Raw genomic sequence first — 16,127 nt, 5'->3', positions numbered from 1 at the left:
ATATCAATATTTACAATCTGTCTTTATTCTCAGGTGTCCAGTCCCAGGTGCAGCTGGTGGAGTCCGGAGGGGATGTGAAAAAGCCCGGAGACTCTCTCCGCCTCTCCTGCAAAGCCTCTGGCTTCACCTTCAGCAGCTACCGGATGAGCTGGGTCCACCAGACTCCCGGGAAGGGACTTGAATGGGTCGCTGCTATAAGCTCCGGTGAGGGTAGTACATATGACTCTGATTCAGTGAAAGGGCAATTCACAATCTCCAGGGATGATCCCAAGAGTGAGCTGTATCTGTAAATGACCGGCCTGAAGCTCGAGGATACTGCCCGGTATCGCTGTGTGAGAGACACAGTGAGGGAAAGTCGGTCTGAGCTCAGACTAAAACCTCTCCCTGCAGTAATCAGAGAAGCAGTTTGATGTTGGGGACGCCCAAGGCTTGTGAGTGACGATGAGATCAGTTCTGGGAAAGGGGCGAGCAGCAACAAACACTTTTATTGTTATTATTATCCCCCTTCTTTGCTTTTATACAAGGTGAAGGAATTTATACAAGTTCCCGCAAAGCACAGAACATTCTTTTTTGGGTCCCTCCTTCTTTCTTTCCTCTCCAGGGACAAATTCTGAACCCACACACAACCTCCCAGGCAGTCTGTGACGAACTGGGAAAGTTCTTAATGTTTTCTCTGAATACTGTGTTGGTGCCTCAGTGTCCCCATGGCAGTTCTTAAGTATCTAGCAGAGCAAAGGGCCAGTGCACCTAAATGCCTGGCACTCTGTCTCCTAGCAACTGATGGCCTGGGCCCCTCCTCTGCAAAGTTGCCAGCTGAAGGTGTTGGAGACAAAGGGATCAGGTGACCTCCTGGCCCGGGAAAGGGGCTGAGGAGAGAGGAGGGGCTGGGAGGGGTTGTTAGTCTGGAGCTGGCTGGGGTCAAGGGTGGAGGGCAGACCTGGGGGTCTGGCTCACTGCCCCCCAGAATGGACCCAGCCGAGGGGTCCGGTTCGCTGTATCTACAAGCTCTGTTTTAGACCCTGTTCCTGTCATCGAATAAACCTCTGTTTTACTGGCTGGCTGAGAGTCACGTCTGACTGCAAAGTGGGGATGCAGAACCCGGTGGCTTCCCCAGGACCCCGCTGGGGTGGACTCGCTGTGGGAAGCGCACGGAGGGGCAGAGGATGCTAAATGCTCCAAGGAGAGACCCAGGAGATGAAGCTGTGTGAGCTTCTTGCCCTGAACAAGTCTGCTCCGAGGGAGAGGAGGCTCCCCAAAGTCCTGACTGGCTTGGTGGGGAGCAGTTCCAGAGCATCGCCCGGGGACTCCGTGACAACTGGTGGCAGCGGCGGGACGTACTGCACCCCGTGAATGGCGCTGCTTGCAGTAAGTGACTGGGGAGCAGTAAAACAAAGGAGGGATAATGAGGACCAGGCGTGCTGAAGGCTCAGAGAGGGACGGTTTCAGGGGGCAGTTAATCTCTGGGAGTGTGTGACCAGCGAGAAGGACTGTTGGAGTAACAGGGTCCCCCTGAGGACTGCAGCGAGCAGTCTCAGGGGCGGAGGAGCTTGCCGCTCGACCCTGGGAGAGAGAAGGATTTTTGCAGTAGCAGGGTTCCCCGGAGGATTGCAGGAGCAGTCCCAGGGGCGGAGGAGTCTGCAGCTCGACCCTGGCAAAGAGGTGGTGACCACGAGAAGGGCTGGCACACCAGGGGTTCTTCCTGGAAACCATGGGGGAGCCAAGAGCACACAGGCCTGTGAGTCCAGAGCCACTTGGGAACGGTGAAGTGATGGCCTATCACCATCTCCTTGAGAAGGACATTGTGATCCTGTGCACAAAGAGAGGGTTACACATGGGGAAATTCACCAAGGCACAGTTAATCGTGCAGTTGGAGGAGAAGTACCGCTCTGAGGAGCAGATTCCTGGCCCAGATGGGGCTACAAGAGGATCTGAGAGCAGCTGGAGCATCAGCCAGGCATCCCCAGGAGTCTGGTCCCCAATCAGACGAGGGTCTTCACGATTGGGTTCCCCATCAGGAGATTGGAGACGGATGGGATGGGAGCAGAGCCCGAGAGAGCGAGAGGACCGTGAGAGAAAGCAAGAGCCCGAGGAACAGCTGCTGGAGAAGCAGCAGCAGCGTGGACTGGTGATGGTGGAGCAGAGAGACATAGGGGGCTGCCCAGGAGTCAGTGGGGAAACATGCCTGCAGGGGCGAGACCCTGGGACAGAGAGAACTGTGGTGGTGCAGCCCCAGATGCTGAGGGACTGTGGGACCTGGGTGAAGTTCCCTGGGGTGAAGCCCCTTGCCCTGCCTATGGCCCAGATCCCTGTGCAGACCCAGAAGGGGTCGGGCTGGCTGGTAGTTGGGGTTCTCCAGGATATCGGCTGGGAGGTCCTGTTGGGGGGTGACTGTCTTCCCATGGGACAGGATCCAGGCCCCGCTCCTGTAACGGCCGAGGGTTTGAATTCAAATCCAGGGAACCAATTGGCTAGGATGGAAATGGTCAGTGAAAATGCAAATGACCTGGCTGGCAGGGGGGAGGGGCTGCAGGGCTCAGGATACCTGCCTACCTGTAACCAGCTCCCTGGGGCTGAGTGGGAGGGAGAGATGCTCCCCACCCCCCTGCACACCGGAGAGGGGGCTCACGCTGGCTCTGATGCTGTGACCAGAGCAGAGAGCTTGCTGCCTGCCCCCACTGGGACTGCAAGGGCAGTGCTGAGCATGAGGGGAGCTGAGACCCCAGCTGAGTGGGGGAACACCCAGGCAGGGCAGGTCAGCTGCCAAACAGGTTTGCCTGGTCCAGATGTGCTGCTGGGAAGTGATTACACGGCAGGGAGGGAGCTACCAGGGACAGGGCTCAGGGGGGCTGTGACTCCAGGCCCAGCCAGCGAGAGGGAGCAGGTCCCACTCCCTGCCTCAGCTGCTGAATCCCAGACCGAGCTGCAGAGGGATCCCTCCTTGGAGAAACTGAGGGAACTTGCTGGCCACAGCGCTGCAAACCCCCTTGGGGAAGGCTGCAGGGACAGAGTCCTGCAGGAGAAGGGATTCCTGTACCGGGAATGGGCTCCCCAAGGGGAAGTAGAACTGGGGGGAATCGGGAGGCAGCTGGTGGTGCCCCAGGAATCCACAGGGTTCTTCCCTTTCGAGCTGCTGGATGGGAGGAGAGTGAGAGGACCCCTGAACCTGAAGGGGGAGGATTGGATGGAGAAGGGGGAAGACCCCCGGGGCATCTCTTCCCTGAGGTGGGAGACAATCTCCCCATCAGGTGTTTCCCATTCAGAGTCACTGGGAAAGCAGCCCAGAACCTGGAGAGAGAGGTCAGGAACATGCTGGCTTTAGATGGGATCCAGCCGTTTTACAGCCCATGGGCCTCACCCGTGGGGCTGATCCCCAAGGGAGACAGGATGATCTGGTTTTATGGGGGCTATCAGAAGCTTAAAGCCATCACAGTGTCCAATGCCGACCCCATGCCTAGGCCTGGGGAGATTCTAGACAAGCAGAGGGCGATGGAGAACTTGGCCCTGGCAGACACTGATAACATGTGCATCTTTAGCCAGACCTGGGAGGAACAGGTGTCCCAGGTGAAGAGGGGGCTGGGCTGCCTCAAGGAGGTGGGACTGACCTTAAAAGCTGGAAAGTGTAAGGGGGGACGGCAGAGGTGTTGTGTCTGGGCCACAAAGTGGGAAGTGGCTGCCCAAGCCCAGACCTGGCCAAGGCCAAGATGGGGGCTCTTAAGTGCTGGGAGAAGACCCCGTCCCAGTTTGGACCCCAGAGGTATTGGGGTAGCAAAAGGGTTCAAGCTGCATAAACCTTCCCACATGCGGCCTGAAAGTGCCATCAAGCACACCCGACCTAAGGGAGGGCGTGAGACTGGACTGTCCTGGTGTAACTCACACCAAGGAATGGGAGAGATGCTGGGGCATCCATGGGAACGTTGGTGGGTTCGAACTTCCCCAGGTCACTGGCTGGAGTGACCTCGCTCAGTTCAGTCTCAAAGGAGGGAGAGATGTGACGAACTGGGAAAGTTCTTAATGTTTTCTCTGAATACTGTGTTGGTGCCTCAGTGTCCCCATGGCAGTTCTTAAGTATCTGGCAGAGCAAAGAGCCAGTGCACCTAAATACCTGACACTCTGTCTCCTAGCAACTGATGGCCTGGGCCCCTCCTCTGCAAAGGTGCCAGCTGAAGGTGTTGGAGACAAAGGGATCAGGTGACCTCCTGGCCCGGGAAAGGGGCTGAGGAGAGAGGAGGGGCTGGGAGGGGTTGTTAGTCTGGAGCTGGCTGGGGTCAAGGGTGGAGGGCAGACCTGGGGGTCTGGCTCACTGCCCCCCAGAATGGACCCGGCCGAGGGGTCTGGTTCGCTGTATCTACAAGCTCTGTTTTAGACCCTGTTCCTGTCATCGAATAAACCTCTGTTTTACTGGCTGGCTAAGAGTCACGTCTGACTGCAAAGTGGGGGTGCAGGACCCGGTGGCTTCCCCAGGACCCCGCTGGGGTGGACTCGCTGTGGGAAGCGCACGGAGGGGCAGAGGATGCTGAATGCTCCAAGGAGAGACCCAGGAGGTGAAGCCGTGTGAGCTTCTTGCCCTGAACAAGTCTGCTCCAAGGGAGAGGAGGCTCCCCAAAGTCCTGACTGGCTTGGTGGGGAGCAGTTCCAGAGCATCGCCCGGGGACTCCGTGACACAGTCACAGATTCATGGGCATAAAGGCCGGAATGGAGCAGGATGAGAAACTAGTCTGAGCTCCTGCATAATACAGGCCATAGAGCCTTAACCTGGTTCATTCCGGTTCCGTCTAGGACCCTCTTCACTTCACCTTGCTGGGATTCTGCTCAGTGTCACCCTGTCAGTGGCACATTCCAGCAGAAGGGCCAGGATTGCTCAGCTTTGGGCACTACACCTCCCAAGTTTCTTTGTGTCTTTGCTTTGTTGTCTGCTTCTTTGTCTGGTTAGTTTAATTATTTTCACCTATGGTGGGTTTTCTGGCATAAGGAGCATTTTCCTAGGAGAAAAAAAATCCTGGGTTCAACAAATAAATATTTTCTGGTTTTAATAATACAGAAAGGGAAGTCAGTGAGAGAGGGGAGGGCTGCAGAGTCGCCTTCTCCCATGCACCACCAGGGGGAAGCAATGAGCAAACAGCGCAGCACAGCCTGAGGGACAAGACTGAAAGGGGCACTGGAGGTTGGAAACCATCATTTTTCTATTAGGTACCGACACAAATCGCTCGTTTGCACATAGGACCCGCAGGTGCACTTTGACTCAGCCTCGCTTGTAAAGTCTCCGGGTTCAACTTCAGACTTCAGTGTCCTCTTCAGTCTTCAGTGCTGGGTCCCTCAGGCAGGGGCGGCTGTAGCCTTTTTGCACCCCCAAGCACGGCAGTGAGGCAGCCTTCAGCCTCGTGTCTGTGGCAGGTCCTCGGTCCTACGGCTTCGGCTACCCGCCGCCGAATTGCTGCCAAATCCGCGGGACCGGCGCTTGGGGAGCTGGTGCCTGGAGCCACCACTGCCCTCCCTGTGGCCACGTGACATGGTATCTGGGGACCTCTAATCGTTAATTAATTTCTCCTCACAACAACACTGTGGGGCAGGAAAGTGCTGGTGTGTCCGAAGTGCAGATGGGCACCTCAGACACAAGGGGACACGTTACACTTGCCCAGGGTAACCCAGGAAATCTGCGGAGGAAAAGGAGGATGGAATTCCCATACCCGTAATCCCAGCCTGGATCCCTAACCACTGACTTTGCCTTCCAGAATCCCCAAACCTAGATTTTCAGACAGGTTCTTGGGGAGCTTGTGTCTCTTATAAGGAGGGGGATATGCAAATAGGGGGTGACAGGACCTGTTTAAATCTGTCCCACTCTCTGCCCAGGCTGCAGCCGGAGAGACCATCTGCAGCCCCCTGGGTCTGTGCAGTGACCGGCCAATAGTCTGAAAACTTTCCCCTCAACAGCGCGTAAAATGACACTTTGGCTTAATTTGGTTTTCTTTGTATCGGCTCTGGAAGGTAATTTATCCACAGGAGGGGTCGGGTAGCGGGTGTTATTGCTGCTGCTATCGATGTGGTGTGTGACACTTCTGTCTTCTGTCAGCTAACCCTGGCTGATGTACAAAGTGCCCAGCGTGGCTGGTTCTCCCACTCTTCCCTAGGTATTTTCATTCGCTCCTTGAAGCTGAGGCTAATGACCAGTTTCATGGGGTGACTGAGCTTTATTTACAATCTGCCTCTTTTCTCTTCTCCCCTAGGGGCCCAGTCCCAGATGGCTCTGACCCAGGGCCGGCTCCAAGCACCAGCATCCCAAGCCAGTGCTTGGGGCGGTAATCTGCAAGGGGCAGCAGTCCCTGTGTTTTTGCCCCAAGCAGCGCGCTGAATTGCCGGAGGGCGCAGCTTCTCTATTCTGGCTGAAGATAGAAGCTGCCTCCGAATTGCCACCTCTGCAGAAATGTGCATGCCACCCTAACGGCACACTGCCCCCGCCATCTGCACTGGCAATTCGGGGTGCTGCTTGAGACGGCAAAAACAGTAGAACTGGCCCTGAGTGAAAGCTCAGAGAAAAACCTTCCCTGAGAGTGGGAACCTACACAAAATTGGGCACTCTGTTGTTCCTCCTTTAATAACAGCTGCATTCTTGCCTCCATTACTCTCACCAGGAAATAGGATGCTTTAAATAAAACAGGTAGTAATTTAAACATGCCAGTATCGTTCTTCCTGTCGCCAGAGTGACAAGAATCTGCAGCTCCCTCACTGTCTCCACAGGATTGATCCCGAGTGGTTTTGCAATTCCAAACTTTACTCTCTGGCCATGCGGCTGGCACTGCACAGAACCCTGCAATTAATCCAATCCTTGGGGCATCTGGTGGAAAAAAACGCACACACTCCTCCTAGCAACGAGAGGTCACTGAGCGAAATTTAAAGAGAGGAAAATTCAGTCTCATTAAAATACTCCTACAGACACCGGCAAAACTCCAAGTGTTGTGATTAGAGTTATGCCTAAAATTAGGGTTAGGGGTACAGATAAAGGGTATGGTTAAGGTTAGGAGCAGGGTTAAGGTTAGAGATATGGGTATGATTAGGTTTATGGTTAAGGCTAAGGGTAAGGGTCAGTATGGTTAAATATAAGTGGAAGGGCCCAGATTAGCTTTAGTGTCTGGGTCAGTGTTATATTAGGTGTGAGATTTAGAGTTAGAGAGACAGGGTCAAAGTTAGGCTTTGGGGTTAAATCAGGATTTGCAGGGATAGAGGAAGAATTAGCATTTTTAGGGTACAGGCAAACATTTTGTGTATGGATCAGTGTTCAGGTCCAGATTTGAAAATAGGTTGAATTTAGGGCTAGGCACACTAGCAGGGTAAGGGTCTTGGTCAGATTTAAAGGAAAACTGGGGAATTTTATCTTCTCCAAGAAACAGAGTGTGCGGAACCCTAGGACATATTATAAAGGATCTTGTCATTTTATCCTGCATAAATTTAAATTTTACATTGTTTGGAAATCCATTAACTTCCAGGGTGACCCCTGTTTTCCTGCCGAGGGAGCGAGAGAAGCATGTTTTCTAGTGACTACAAGTGACATGTTTCTCATTGACAAGGAGGCCAGAGGACTTCCGGTTCCCTGAACTACCATCTGTTGATTTTCTGAGCCTTTGCACTGGGGCGAGTGAGAAGAAAATCAGGCCCTATAATTTCAGGGTAATCTTATAAACACTACAGCAGCAATGCTGGGACGGAGCGGTCTTTTTCTGTTCCCTCTCTGGAAACGCCCTGGGACTCCTCTATGACCCCCAAAATCTCAGAAAGGTGTCCCCTCCCCCTCCAAAAATGTCCCTCCATCTCCCCAGAACCCACCAATGTTCTCGCTCTCACCGACCTCTCCTCTGCTTCTGCCTCGTGTCCCCAGACCCCTTTCCTAAAACAGGGTGTGTGGTTTGAGGGGCGGAGCGGTGTTTATTAAATGTCCCTTTAACCGCAGTAACCACAACTCCCCCCCCCCCCTTTCAGTGCCAGAGCCCCTCCTCCAGCAAGCAGAAGATTTCCATGCCCGCGCTGTCCCCATGAGTCTGTCACCCTCTATTCACAGGCAGCCTGTCCGGCTCCCTCTGCAAGACACAAAACTCGGAGCCGGAGCCCCCTTCCCGACTCACCTATTGAGACTGAGGCCCAACACCTACTATCGGCTGAGTGCCCCCAGCCCTGCCACACCAGACTCCCCCCCACCCGTCGTCCCATTGCTGTGGGGTCTCCAGCCGAGACCAGTCTCCGGCTTGTCAGACTCTCCTGTGTGTGCGGGGTGGGGTGAATCCATTGCTAACGTGGGGTTTCATTTACAATCTGCCTCTTTTCCCTTCTCCCCCAGGGTCCTGCTGGCAGGTGGCTCTGACCCAGTCGGGGCCAGCGCTGAAGAAGCCCGGAGAGTCCCACACGCTGCAATGTGCCACCAGCGGGTTCGCTCTGAGCAGCGCCTGGATGGACTGGGTCAGACAGGAGCCGGGAAAGGGCTGGAGTGGCTGGCTGAATATTATGATGAGTCAAAAAAACAGCACAACGCTTCCTCCATCCAGGGCCGATTCACCGCCTCCAAGGACAGCACCAGCTTCTCCCTGCACATGACCAGCCTGAAGCCCGAGGACACCGCCGTGTATTACTGTGCGAGAGACGCACACAGTCAGGGGAAGCCAGTCCGGGCTCGGACAAAAACCTTCCTAGCAGCTGCAGAAGAAGTTCTCCGCCTGGGGGCGCTAATGAGTCACAGACAGTGAGGAACCGCGTGATGGGAGCATTGGAGAGAAGGGGTCCGGGTAGAAATGCAGGTCCCCGGATTATAGGTATTTCCAGGCCAGCAGCATTTCGAAATGCACCTTATTCATCCTTCACTCTGGAATTGCTCATTACGTCAGACACGGTCATGCAAAGAGTTCGTCTCACTCCCTTTTGTACTGCAAACACGCAGGGTCGCCCAGAGGATTCCGGGGGCCTGGGGTCGTAGTCGGCAGGCGGCTCCGGTGGACCTCTCGCAGGCGTGCCTGCGGAGGGTCCGCTGGTCCCGCGCTCCGGTGGAGCATCCGCAGCCACGCTTGTGGGAGGTCCACCAGAGCCGCGGGACCGGCAAGTGGCAGGATGTCCCCCGTGAGGCGAAATGTCTAGAGCAGGCCCTGTTCGGCAGCGGGGGGCCCTTCCCTTCCGGGACCCGCCGCCGAAGTGCCCCAAAGACCCACGGCGGGGGCCCCTCGCCGGCGAATTACCGCCGAAGCGGGACCCACCGCCGAAGTGCAGCCCACTCTTCGCGATAATTCGGTGGCGGGGGGCCCCCACCGCTGGTCTTCAGGGCACTTCGGCGGTGGGTCCTGGAATGGAAGGGTCCCCCCGCAGCCGAATTACCGCCGAAGACCGGGTTGCACTTCGGCAGCAGGTCCCGCTTCGGTGGTAATTTGCTGGCGAGGGTCCTTCCGCCCCGGAGAGTAAGGACCCCCCGCCGGCAAAGACCGGGAGCTGAAGAAGCTCCGGAGCCCTGCCCCACAAGAGTTTTCCGGGCCCCCCGGAGCGAGTGAAGGACCCCGCTCCAGGGGCCCCAAAAAACTCTCGTGGGGGCCCCTGCGGAGCCCGGGGTCTGGAGCAAATTGCCCCTCTTGCCCCACCCCAGGCGGCCCTGCAAACACGCACAAAAAACAGAAAGAAACACACACAAACACAGAGACACATCAGTGTGCACATAAACACACTAACACAGACACAGCACGAATATTAGCAGAAATAAACCCATTCTTACAAACCCAAATATATATACCTGTAACCCTTCTGCCCCTCTGAGTTGGCAGCAACAAGGGCCGGGTTCAGTATCCAGGGGTTCCGTTTCAGTAACACAATGCATAACCGGCTCGAGCCCCCACCCAGTGACCTGGGACACTCACATACCACACCCCCCTGGGCGCCTCTAGGAGGCAATACTTCCCCTCTCGCAAGCACGGAGTCTGAGGGTAGCAAAATCTTTTTAATAAAGGAAGGAATTAATGCGGCATCCCATTGGAGAAACACCACAAACAGGGTTATAACATAAACCATAAACAGAAACCCACCTCCAGGTACGTTTGGCACTGTCCCTTTTTCCCTTAGGGTTTTAAGTCCAATCATCCCAAAGTCCAACAACCCAAAAGTCTCTGGTCAATGCCACCCCAGAGTTCGAGAGTTTATCTGTAGAGGTCCCTCCTCCCAGCCTGGATAGAAAGGGGCACCTTACGTGGTCCGGGGCCAACTGCCCTGCCTCTCCGTGGGTTCTGCTTCCGCCTTCTCCACGAACTGCTCTGCTTTACCAGCCGCTCCACGCTGCTCCTCCAGCCGTCCTCAGAAACTGCTCCGCTCCACCAGCTGCTCTGCTCCATGAGCTGCTCCAGTTCTCTCTGCAAACTGCTCGGCTCCACTCGTTCTGTGGGCCGCTCCACCCATCCCACAGCTACTCCGCTCTGTCAGCCGCTCTGTCACCACCAGCTGTCCCGTGCTCCACTCCGCCAGCAGCTCTGTTCCACAGTATAGCTTTGGGCTCCCCACTAGTTAGCACCGTACTCAGTGCTCTCAGATCAGTGATTTTAGCTTTTTAGTGATTTTCAGCTCTTAGTGATTCCAGCTCATAGTAGGGGAGCCCCAGTGCTAGTGCACCATTAGCCCAAAGTGAGTTCAGCTCCGTAACCTGTATTTAAATTCTTAAGGGAATAAAAAAATCAACTCTGACATTCCACCGTGGAGAGAGGAGGGGGTGCAACTGGTGCTTCTGGCTCCACAAGGAAACTGCACCACCAGACACAAATACCTGTCCCCAGCCTCTCTCAGTTCACTGGGTTTTGGAACCCATGTCCCATGTCTAGCCAGTACCACCCAACTGAGGGTGAGTCATTTGTCACCAAGCAGTCCCACAGCTTGGCAGTCTGGGATAGGGTAGGCGTGCCTATGCAAATACACTCTCTCACATTCTTTCCACCAGATGTCAGGGTAGAGCTTATCCTGACTCTGCTTACATCCTCCCCCAGCCAAGAATTTGTCGTCCCGACAAATCACATTCCCTACTATACCAACTTATTGGTCCCCTCCAAAAGGCATTAGATAGCCCACTTTAGCTTTCACAAACCTGTGTGCTAAATGTATAGGCTCCTCACTAATTACCCCAGGTGCATCGTAAGTTAACCGTTTCACTGGTCTTATTACCCTGTCTTGCCTATTGAGAATCTCTGTTGCTATGGTAGAGGGGACATCCTCTTGAGTGACGGATGGGGAGGTTTCCTGTGAGTTCCCCTCGGGTACTGGCATAGGCCCCTGCATTTCTAGTTCTAACAGTGGAGGGTCGCAGGTGCTCTGGACATCCTCCATCTGTATGTCACCACTGTCCAATAGTCTGTGTAAGTCACTACACGGGGGTCCCACCAGTGGCTCAGGGATGTCAGGAATGGGCCTAAATACTTCTGCCATAGGGTTTAGGGCGGAAGAGGATGTGCTCTCTTCTAATTCAGCGGATCGAGACTGAAATCTTGTCTTCATCCCAGGATACACCATGGTTGTGTCTTCCTCCTCAGACTCACTGTCAGATGTGCTGAGTAGGGGTAGGTTAGTTGCAGGAGGCCGGCTGTCCACGTTGGAAGGCGGCTTTGGTACAGCACCTTCGTTCTGCCCAGTTGCCCTGTTGTGGCCTATCTCATAAGGGCTGCCTACCAATTCTCCCACAGGAAGCAAAAGGTTTCTATGCACGGTTTTGGTCTGCCCTGGACCCTCTTCAGGTTTGATCTTGTAGACCGGCAGGTCTCCTAGCTTTTCCATCACTAAGTAAGGTATTGCCTTCCATCTGTCAGCTATCTTGTGCTTGCCAGCAATACCCAAATTTCACAGCAGGACTCTGTCCCTTGGCTGGAGCTCTTGCAGACGCACCCTAGCATCATATCGCTGTTTGTTGCGGTCTGCGTTCTTCCGAGCTGCAGACGTAGCTAAGTGATAAGCATCCCGTAGCTTTTCTCGTAGTCGGGATAGATATTGCTGATAGGTTTCATAGCTATCGCCATCCTCTGATACACCAAAGCACAAATCTATGGGTAGTCTTGGTTCTCGCCTAAACATCAAGAGATATGGGGTGACCCCCATAGCATCGTTCTTTGTGGCATTGTAGGCGTGCACCAGAAATGCAACATGTTGGCTCCAGGTTGCCTTCTGCTCTGGCCGCAAAGTCCCTAACATATCCAATAGGGTTCGGTTGAACCTCTCTGGCTGAGGGTCACCTTGTGGGTGGTAAGGCGTTGTCCTCGACTTTTTAATACCTGCTATCTTCAGCACCTCCTTCAGAAGGTGACTCTCAAAATCTCGTCCCTGATCTGAGTGTATCCGGGCTGGGAATCCATAAACTGAGAAATATTTTTCCCACAGTACTCGAGCGACGGTAGTGGCCTTCTGATCACGTGTGGGGTATGCCTGTGCATATCGCGTATAATGGTCGGTCACTACTAGAATGTTCCCAATATTCCTCTTGTCCACTTCTAAGGACAAGAAATCAATGCAAACCAGCTCCAGAGGTTTGTTGCTGGTGATGTTCTTCAGATATGCGGCCCTTGTGGGCAGAGTTTTCCTTTGAACACATCGAGCGCAGGTATCACATTTTCTGCGAACATCTTCGGCCATCCGAGGCCAATAGAACCTACTGCGGATAAGTTCCAGGGTCCTCTCCATCCCTAAATGTCCAAAGTCATCATGCAGGGCCCTCATGGCCAGGGCTCTGTACTCTTTTGGCAGCACTAGTTGATTCCGTTGCTTTTGTAGAGGGTCTGTGGTCACGCGGTGTAGCATTCCCTGAATCAGTTTCAGTTTGGTCCATTCTCTCAATAGTAGTTTACCCTCTGGGGTAGGTGGGACAACCGCAGCTGGGCCTCGCCCCTCTCTTTTGGCAAGTAGTGTATCACAAATGTCAATATCTTGCAGCTGGGCTTCCTGCCAGTCAGCTGCATTGAGCATGAGCAAGGGAGATTGGTCCAAAGCAATATAGTTCACTGAAGCAGAAGGCACGCATTCAGGGGGCAGGCCCAAAGCTTCAGCAACGCATCCATGAAGGCTCTCAGGGGACTCCGGCTCTCGGCAACTCACACTGCAGATAGCTCTCATGCCATCTGTGGGTATCACAGCGACATCAGGTACCTGCGAACGTCTGGACAAGGCATCTGCATCTACATTGCTCCTCCCTGATCGGTACTGAATGCTGAACTCATAGCTAGCCAAGGCGGCCACCCATCTCTGGCCTGTAGCATCCAATTTAGCACTTGTTAACACATAGGTCAGTGGGTTGTTGTCTGTCCACACCTGGAACTGAGCACCGTACAAGTAGTCTCGAAATTTCTCAGTGATGGCCCATTTCAAGGCCAAGAACTCCAGCTTGTGGATGGGGTAGCGAGTTTCACTGTCAGACAGTCCTCGGCTGGCAAAGGCTACCGGTTTGCGTTTGCCTTCCACTTCCTGATACAGTACTGCTCCCAGACCCTCCAAACTGGCATCAGTATGCAGGATAAACGGTTTGCTTGGGTCAGCAAAGACTAGGATGGGAGCATGAGTTAGGCAAGTAATGATTTCCCGAAAAGCCCTCTCACATCTTTCATCCCACTGCGGCCCAAATGGTTCGAAGGGGCCATAGTGTCTCTGCAAAGGAGGCTTTGGAGGCCTCCGCTTATTCTGGGTCTTAGATTTGTTCTTGTTGGACTGGTATCCCCTGGTAAGATCATTCAGAGGTTTTACAATCGTAGCATAGTTCTTCACAAATCTGCGGTAGTAGCCACTAAATCCAAGAAACGTCTTGAGTTCTCTGTAGTTAATGGGACGTGGCCAGGTAGTGAGTGCTTCTATTTTATCGGGGTCAGTACTCACACCCTCTTGGGACACGATGTGACCTACATACTTCACTGAGGTTTGGCAGAACTGGCATTTATCAATTGAAATCTTCAAACCATATGCCTCCAACCTATCGAGCACTTTAAGAAGTCTTTCTTCATGTTCCTCCAGGGTTCTTCCAAACACAATCAGGTCATCCAAGTAAACTAACACCTGCAGTAAATTCATGTCTCCCACGACTTTTTCCATAAGTCGTTGAAATGTGGCAGGGGCCCCAGAAATCCCTTGTGGCATGCGTTCGAACTGGTAGAACCCTAACGGGCAGATGAAGGCTGTCTTCTCCTTATCCTCTTCTCCCAGAGGGATCTGGTAGTATCCACTCCGAAGATCCAACACAGAGAACCACTGACTACCAAGCAAACAGTCCAAGGCATCTTGTACTCGAGGCATGGTGTATTGATCAACTGTAGTGCGCCTGTTTAGGGTGCGGTAGTCAATACACATCCGGATTTTTCCACTCTTCTTACGAACGACCACAATGGGTGAGGCATAGGGGCTTCGTGACTCTGTGATGATACCATTCGCGATCAGCTCTTGAAGATGATGGTGCACGTCTTCCATCTCAGAGAGGGCAATCCTCCTAGACCTCTCCCTGAAGGGTCGGGGATCTTGTAGCCTGATATGGTGTTCCACTCCCTTTGCACATCCCACGTCCCACTCATGTAGTGAGAACACCTTGGATCTCTCGCAAAGCTTCTTCCTCAGGCGATCCTTCCACTCCTCAGACAGCGGTGAGTCCCCGAAGTCAAACTTCGCAGGATCTATCATTGGAACTTCAGCTTCACACTGGGGTCTCACAACGCTTTCAGGCTCAAAGATGTCTGCAATCTTCTGCCCTGGTTTACAAACACATCACGGCGTGTTTCATTAGCAACCAGTATCGTCACCTCCTCCTGGGCTTCAACAGGTAGGGTTATGACTCCACTGAGAACCAGCACTCCTTCTGGGAGCCCTCCCTTGGTTGGCTGCTCTACCACAGCTAATGTTCCCTTACTGCCTTTTAGGCAGGTACTCCTGACAATCACCTCCTTTTCTGACATGGCAGGCACCACTAAAGGGACCGGGCCCGCATACCTCAGTGCTCCTACTGGCAAATCAGGCATCACTTTTCTTGTGTCCTCAATTTTTCTGTAAGCCGCGGCACAGTGTGTGTGTATCACCAAGGTGTTCAAATATTGGTCTCCTGCTTGCTGTCTGCAGTAATCGGCCAGTATCCTAAAGAGGCTGGAGTTGGTCCCTATCAGCACAGACACATCAGAGGTCCCTTTCGGGTCAGGGCATATTAAGGCAGCGGTGTCTACCTCTTGCCTTACCCCAGCAACCTCCTCTGGGAATTCCAGGTGCACTATGACATACCCTTGATAGGGGTATTCATCCATGCTGAGGCCACACAGACCAATGCCAGTCAGTGGCTGTATGGGCAGGTGCCTAAGCATCTGTTGGTAGAATGACTGAAATATAATAGTCACTTGAGATCCAGTGTCAAGCACGGCTTTACACTCCGCCCCTTCAATCCTCACCATGACCTCTGCTCGAGGCCCTATCAGTCCTGCAGGGATCCCAGCTGGATGGTCTCTTCTGGGGGAATCTTCAAATCCTCTAGGCCTAGGTGGTCTCTGTCCCCGGACCTTCTGACAGCTACTGGATCTTTTCCCATTAATCCTCAGCTTTTCATACACTAAAGAGGGGTTCTCTTCCTTATGGCAGTTAGCAGCACTGTGCCCATCCTGACCACACCGGTAGCAAAAGAATTGTCCTTTCCCCATTCGGCGAGGTGGGACGGTGACTCTAGATACTGACTTCTCTATCGTCACAGTCTGAGGCTCCTTATTCCTGGAAATCTTAGCTTGGTCAATGATGCTTTGCAGCTCAGCTATCCGTTCTGTCAGGACTTGCATTTGTTTGGCAAGTTCCTCTGTGGTGCTCACATCAGTACACTGGCCATTGGCGGTGGCGTCGTGCTGGCTGGTTCCAATGTTTGGGCTTCCCAACACTCGCTGGCTGCCTGCCTTTCTTCTTCGCTGACCTCCTTTATCAGCTGGGAGTAACTTGGGGGATGTTCCTGCCGTTCTCTTAGTCGGAGGTGAAGTAGGATGGGGTTCTGATACTGAGTCCCTCTTACAACTTGAGCCAGTCTGGTCTGATCCATCTGCTCAGCAGTCACTGCTCCCCTCATACAGCTCTCTGAAGTAGTCTCTCCAGCCTCTGTATATAGGCTGAAATTTTCTCACCCCTTTGCTGTTGGGAATTAATGATTT

Source organism: Gopherus flavomarginatus, chromosome 11, assembly GCF_025201925.1.
Source record: "Gopherus flavomarginatus isolate rGopFla2 chromosome 11, rGopFla2.mat.asm, whole genome shotgun sequence".
In the NCBI taxonomy this organism is placed as follows: domain Eukaryota; kingdom Metazoa; phylum Chordata; order Testudines; family Testudinidae; genus Gopherus; species Gopherus flavomarginatus.
This window is presented reverse-complemented; position numbering follows the sequence as displayed.